This window comes from Schistocerca nitens, chromosome 11 (assembly GCF_023898315.1).
Source record: "Schistocerca nitens isolate TAMUIC-IGC-003100 chromosome 11, iqSchNite1.1, whole genome shotgun sequence".
NCBI lineage: Eukaryota > Metazoa > Arthropoda > Insecta > Orthoptera > Acrididae > Schistocerca > Schistocerca nitens.
The window spans coordinates 185,348,077-185,355,172 of record NC_064624.1 but is presented as its reverse complement, the minus strand read 5'-3'; the positions used below and the strand labels follow the sequence as shown (position 1 = coordinate 185,355,172).

Genomic DNA, 7,096 nt, shown 5'->3' with positions numbered 1-7,096 from the left:
ATATAGTGAGACGGGAGAGCAGTAGTGAGAAGGAATGAAGGAGACAGTAGCAGTAAGAGAAAGCAAGAGGGACACAGTGAGAGTGAAAGGAGAGAGTAGTAGTATGACAGAAAAAAGGGGACTGTGCCTGTGACACAAAGATATAATGACAATGAGGTGGGATGAATGAGAGAGTGAGAATGGGCGAGTGGGAGTGGATGTGTATGAGCGACTGACAGTGGTGGATTAGTGGTTGTGAGGGAGTTAGAGGAGCTTGTCGACGTGAGAGCAGGAATATGTTCACATGCCAAAATTTTTCGGAAGACTTTTAAAAAATGCTGAGGAACGAAGATTGAGGCAGTTGTTACCCAAATTTTCAATCAGGAGCATATTAGCTTTTTTATGCTCCGAGAGGAGCATTTTCCCGCTGATATGAAGACTGTAACGGCGTATTCCAGGAATAAGCGACTCCCCCCCCCCCCCTTGCGGAAGCCTACGATTACGCTGTGTTCCATCAACACCGGCTCAAAGGAAGGCCTCGGCGCTTGTCGGTGACGTCACGTCAGCTAGGCACGGCGAACGTCAGGTCTGTTGCAGGCAGAACGCCTGGGCGTGCTAATCATTATAAATTTCTTATTTTTTGACAAAATGTTTGGTACTGTTTTGGATTCTGCAGTTTGATTTAGATTTTCTTACTATCGTAAAGCTACAAATGAAGATCATAGTTCTGTATTACTGAATCCTGTCGAAAGAAACGTAGATCAATATGAAAAGATGCTTTGCCCCATTGAAAGCTTCGGAAATTTTACATTCAAGTAACTACATTTACTTGATCCATTTTGCTATCGAAACTTACCCCAACCCCCTCACAATTAACTCGCTTCTTTTATTTATTTATTTATTTTCGTTTGATATCGTCACTGGAAAAGTGAACTAATTTACATGTGTAAATGTCCAACTGTTGCCAGTCATTAGATTACAGTCGTTTTCAACAGAACGAATTCTAAACAGGAAACAAAATAGCTTCATACATCGAAAATACTGCTGAGCTTAAACTTTTTTAAACATGCACATTAGAACAGATAAATATTCCACTCTTGCAACTGAAAGGACAATCTTTATAAGATAAAAAAAAATCTATTTGATAAAACAAGTATCTCTCTTTTGCCTCTTCTGTCCCTCACCCCCTCCCCCAGCGTGTACAATCGCAAGACATTTCATTAACATTCAGTGCTCCTCACCGCATAGTCAACCAAGATACCTAAAAAAGAGCACCAATGTGTTCACAGTTTCTTGTAAAAGCAACCCAGTACAAAAGTAACTTCCTCAGATTTACAAATAAGGTAAAGAAGCGCGAATTCTGTTGTTGCTGGACCATGAAGTTGTTTTTGTATGTCAATCCTTAAAACAGGTGGAAATTTAAGTTCAGGACTACACTATCTGTTAAGAAGTGTAATGAAAAAGACGGTGGTGTGAAACCCAGCTCGCGCTATTCGTCCACGAGACTCAGAGGGCCATAGACACGGGTTCCCAGGTAGATGCCGTGTTTCTTGACTTCCGCAAGGCGTTCGATACAGTTCCCCACAGTCGTTTAATGCACAAAGTAAGAGCATATGGACTATCAGACCAATTGTGTGATTGGATTGAAGAGTTCCTAGATTACAGAACGCAGCATATTCTGAATGGAGAGAAGTCTTCCGAAGTAAGAGTGATTTCAGGTGGGCCGCAGGGGAGTGTCGTAGGACCGATGCTATTCACAATATACATAAATGACCTTGTGGATGACATCGGAAATTGACTGAGGCTTTTTGCCGATGATGCTGTGGTGTATCGAGAGGTTGTAACAACGGAAAATTGTACTGAACTGCAGGAGGATCTGCAGCGAATTGACGCACGGTGCAGGGAATGGCAATTGAATCTCAGTGTAGACAAGTGTAATGTGCTGCGAATACATAGAAAGATAGATCCCTTATCATTTAGCTACAAAATAGGAGGTCAGCAACTGGAATCAGTTAATTCCATAAATTATTTGGGAGTACGCATTAGGAGTCATTTAAAATGGAATGATCATATACAGTTGATCGTCGGTAAAGCAGATGCCAAACTAAGATTCGTTGGAAGAATCCTAAGGAAATGCAATCCGAAAACAAAGGAAGTAGGTTACATTACGCTTGTTCGCCCACTGCTCGAATACTGCTCAGCAGTGTGGGATCCGTACCAGATAGGGTTGATAGAAGAGATAGAGAAGATCCAACGGAGAGTAGCGCGCTTCGTTACAGGATCATTTAGTAATCGCGAAAGCGTTACGGAGATGATAGATAAACTCCAGTGGAAGACTCTGCAGGAGAGACGCTCAGTAGCTCGGTACGGGCATTTGTTAAACTTTCGAGAACATACCTTCACCGAGGAGTCAAGCAGTATATTGCTCCCTCCTACGTATATCTCGCGAAGAGACCGTGAGGATAAAGTCAGAGAGATTAGAGCCGACACAGAAGCATACCGACAATCCTCCTTTCCACGAACAATACGAGACTGGAATGGAAGGGAGAACCGATAGAGGTACTCAGGGTACCCTCCGGCACACATCGTCAGATGGATGTAGATGTAGAATTGCACAATTAATTGATTGCAGAAATCTCTCAGAACAATGTGTGTTGGTCAACTACCGCCAACAGTTTCACATTTTCCTGCGTCAGAGAGGGAGACACCACCATTATGAGTATGCCTGCGACAGACCTGGCGTTCGCCGTGCCCAGCTGACGTGACGTCACGATCAAGCGCCGCGGCCTTCCTTTGAGTCGGTGTTGGTTCGATCCGCCCCTCACGTCGCGGAAAGCTTTATTTATTAACAAGATACGCAGCTGCGACGGCAAGCTAAGATAAGGAGCGGACGCCACGATAACTACTTTAAGCCGGTTTACGAAGGATCGGGTTCTGCGCGCTGTTTGCGTGCGGAATGCGGGTCGTCTGCTCTGCGCGCAGAGTTGCTGCTGGCGTGCCGTGAGGTTGTGGGGGGGGGGGGGGGGTGGTGAAGGAGGTAGGGGGACCCCCCGCCAGCCGCTATCGATTGTCGGCAGTGCGGCGAGGCGCGCAGCGCTGCGGCGCCGTGTGTAGGTCACACAGCGGGCCGGCGACGCTGCTGCCGCCTGGCGGCCGCCGGAAACGGCCGAAGGCGTCGCTCGGCTGCCTTCGCGCCGGTCCAATGGCGCACGCCTCTAGTGACGGACCGCACGGGAACAGCTGCAGACACAACGTGTGGGGTCGGCCGCGAGGTCAAGACGCGCTGCGGGTGTAATATGCCGGAGCAGTGAAAGCGCGAATCCGCCGCGCGGGGGGGGGAACAAGAAGCAGCAGGGAGCGAGCGCCGACCGTTACAACTTTTCAAATCGCTGCCGGTGTTCCGAGCGACAGTTGAGCAACGCGCCGCGCGCCACTGAAACTCCGTCCAGAGAAAAAAAAAAAAAAATTATGAAAAATGGCCGATTAAACAACACGGCGTCCGGGCATTTCTAAATTTGTCACAACAACCCCGTCGCCAGCGCCGCGCGCAGTCTACGTCGTCGTCTTCGCCGCTGTCGTCGTGCCAGAACCGTTACTAAAAAAAAAAAAGTTCTACAATATTTTTTTTTTAAATTTCTCTTTCCGCTTCGGCCTCTGACGCCAGTCCGTCGCAACCAGTGAACTGCTCCGTCTGTGTGTGCGCGTGTGGTTATCTTTTTTGCGTGTGGCCTCGACGTGTCATTGTTGTGGTGGAAGGCATTGTTGCGAGCGGTGGCTGACTGCCAAGGGTGTTGCCAACTTTGTAAATCTCTCTTACGCTTTCAAAAATCTTCCCAACCTCGCCAGCAATTGGTAGCACTCCAAGTGATTGCCTAAAATTGTTTCAGTTCCCGCTATAGTCACATTCATACAACGAAAATTTTGGTTCCGACACCCTTTTACCGTCGTTCCGTAACATACAGACTAAAGCTTCGTAATATTCGAGAGTGTTGCTAGTAAATGTGAGAGTCAGATCGTTTAGATCAAACTAAAGGAGTCCTAAAAAAAAAAAAGGTAAACATATCGGCAAATCGCGTTAAATCAGTATTTCTGTTGTGTAAGAATGATTGCTTCCCAGTACCCAAAGGAGTGGCGAACTTAGGATTGCGTGTAAATGTTTGGACCACTAACTGAAACGAACGCATAAAAATTATTCCTTAACAGACGGCACAACTTATTTGTCGTACCTTTAAGGATCTAAATGTCAATGCTTCCAAATAGAAGGTGTTCAGATGTCTTCGCTCTCCACTTTTCTGGGAGGAAACTGAGCACTTTTGTATTATTGGGGCCTTAACTATTCTAATCACTACAACAAGAGCATATTTTGTCAGTTGAAGCGTAAATCATCTCGCTTTCTTCCGATACCCTTTATAATTTCTGAATCAGCCCTGCTAATAGTAGTCAACAAGATGACTACAAATATAGCGCACAATCGTTATAGCTAAACAGCAGCTTCAGAAACTGTCCCAAATTTACGGAGAAAAGTACTGAATCGTCAATAGATTTAAATAGTTCAGGCTTTCAATTGATTCACTACATATTTCGTCGTCCTAGATATTACGTTCATTGTAGGTGTCCAAGCTAGCCTATGTAGTAAAGTGAGTTTGCATTTAATCTGTCTCACTGTATTTCGGTTCACCAAGTTTTCTGGCCATAAATCACACATTAATTAACTCACTGTCTTTTTAGATATTGTTGACAATAAACGAATCCAAATGTTATTGTAATCCGATTGAGGGCAGCTAAATTTGTTGGATTTCAGCAGCGTTTCAGCAGCTCCATATTTGCCTCATTGTTAGAGACAACTAGCTTACGTTAATTATATGAAAGATCAAAACCCAGTGTGAAACTACAAGGTAGCATCTAAGTTTCCTAGCGCAACTGTAGACTGCAACGGTATTAAACCACGTCATATCCAGGAAAAGTGCTTATAGAGATTTAAAGTCTCCCAATATCTGCCCCCAGCCCCCAACAAAAATCACTAAGTAATGCCGCAAATTTATAACGTATTTCGCAAAGTATTTTTGTAGAAGATAATTCGAAAAGTACATCATTTTTACATTTGCTCACGCATATTTTAGACGTAAGAAATTTTATATCGAGAGCACGAAGCTATATTTCCAGGCCAGGCTTACCAAAAGAGATTCACTTTATAAAGTAAAAAAATTTTTGTACAATTAAATAAACAAACGTACTATCGCTCAAATATTAACGTTACGGCTTTCCTGTTCGTTGCTACAGTTCCGAACACAAGCGGGACGTTTTAATGCGGTGATATTCTTGTATTATACGGTACCATACCAATAGCGAATGTCTGCCTTGACAGACGCCGTGTAGCTTTTAGTTGTTAGCTCCTACACACACTTATTGTGGCCGAGCAGATTCGTTGATACCTCGCTGTCAAGAGCGAGCTCAGCGCTACCACAAAGTCTTTCACGTTTGCCTTTTAACGCGTTTTGTAAGTCGTTTGGAGTGTGACCAATATTGGTGTGGGGGATAATCAGGGGACCATGTCGTCCATTGTTCTTTGTAGCCTTGGCAACAGCAACGCCAACAACAATGACACCAACAACAACAATGAGGACGAGGACGCCTTCCCTGTGCCCACAATTTACCGGTGAGTATCAGATTGGTTAAAACGTTTTAGCGCGAAGGATTCTTTGATTTGCAACTAATCACTAGATTGCAATAGATAAGGATTTTTATGGGCGACAAAAGTCATGGGATGCCAACGGCCTTGCCGCAGTGGTAACACCCGGTTCGCGTCAGATCACCGAAGTTAAGCGCTGTCGGGCTGGGCTAGCACTTGGATGGGTGACCATCCGGTCTGCCGAGCGCTGTTGGCAAGCGGGGTGCACCCGGCCCTTGTGAAGCAAGCTGAGGAGTTACTCGATTGAGAAGTAGCGGCTCTGGTCTCGGAAACTGACAAACGGCCGGGAGAGTGGTGTACTAACTACATGCCCCTGCATATCTGCATACAGTGACGCCTGTGGGTTGAGGATGACACGGCGGCCGGTCGGTACCGTTCGGCCTTCACGGACTGTTCGGGAGGAGTTTTCTTAAAAGTCATGGGATAACTCCTAATATCATGTCGGAACTCCTTTTGGCCGGCCATTGTGGCCGAGCGGTTCTAGGCGCTTCAGTCCAGAACCATGCAGCTGCTACGGTCGCAGGTTCGAATCCTGCCTCGAGCATGGATGTGTGTGGTGTCCTTAGGTTAGCTAGGTTTACGTAGTCTAGGGAACTGATGACCTCAGATGTCCCATTTGAATGTTGACCTATGATGTCTCTATGTTGTTGTTGTGGTCTTCAGTCCTGAGACTGGTTTGATGCAGCTCTCCATGCTACTCTAACCTGTGCAAGCTTCTTCATCTCCCAGTACCTACTGCAACCTACATCCTTCTGAATCTGTTTAGTGTATTCATCTCTTGATCTCCCTCTACGATTTGTACCCTCCACACTGCCCTCCAGTACTAAATTGGTGATCCCTCGATGTCTCAGAACATGTCCTAGCAACCGATCCCCTCTTCTAGTCAAGTTGTGCCACAAGCTCCTCTTCTCCCCAATTCTATTCAATACCTCATTAGTTATGTGATCTACCCATCTAATCTTCAACATTCTTCTGTAGCACCACATTTCGAAAGCTTCTATTCTCTTCTTGTCTAAACTATTTATCATCCACGTTTCACTTCCATACATGGCTACACTCCATACAAATACTTTCAGAAACGACATCTTGACACTTAAATCTATACTCGATGTTAACAAATTTTTCTTCTTCAGAAACGCTTTCCTTGTCACTGCCAGTCTACATATTATATCCTCTCTACTTCGACCATCGTCAGTTATCTTGTTCCCTAAATAGCAAAACTCCTTTCCTACTTTAAGTGTCTCATTTCCTAATCTAACTCCCTCAGCATCACCCGATTTAATTTGACTACATTCCATTATCGTGGTTTTGCTTTTGTTGATGCTCATCTTATACCCTCCGTTCAAGACACTGTCCATTCCGTTCAACTGCTCTTCCAAGTCCTTTGCTGTCTCTGACAGAATTACAATGTCATCGGCGAACCTCAAA

The 7,096-nt window shown here is 45.1% G+C and overlaps 1 pseudogene; it reads left to right on the top strand.

Annotated features, from left to right (window-relative positions):
* The first annotated feature begins 5,745 nt into the window (after positions 1–5,745).
* Positions 5,746–5,864, top strand: LOC126214044 (5S ribosomal RNA; annotated as a pseudogene).
* The last annotated feature ends 1,232 nt before the right edge of the window (positions 5,865–7,096 follow it).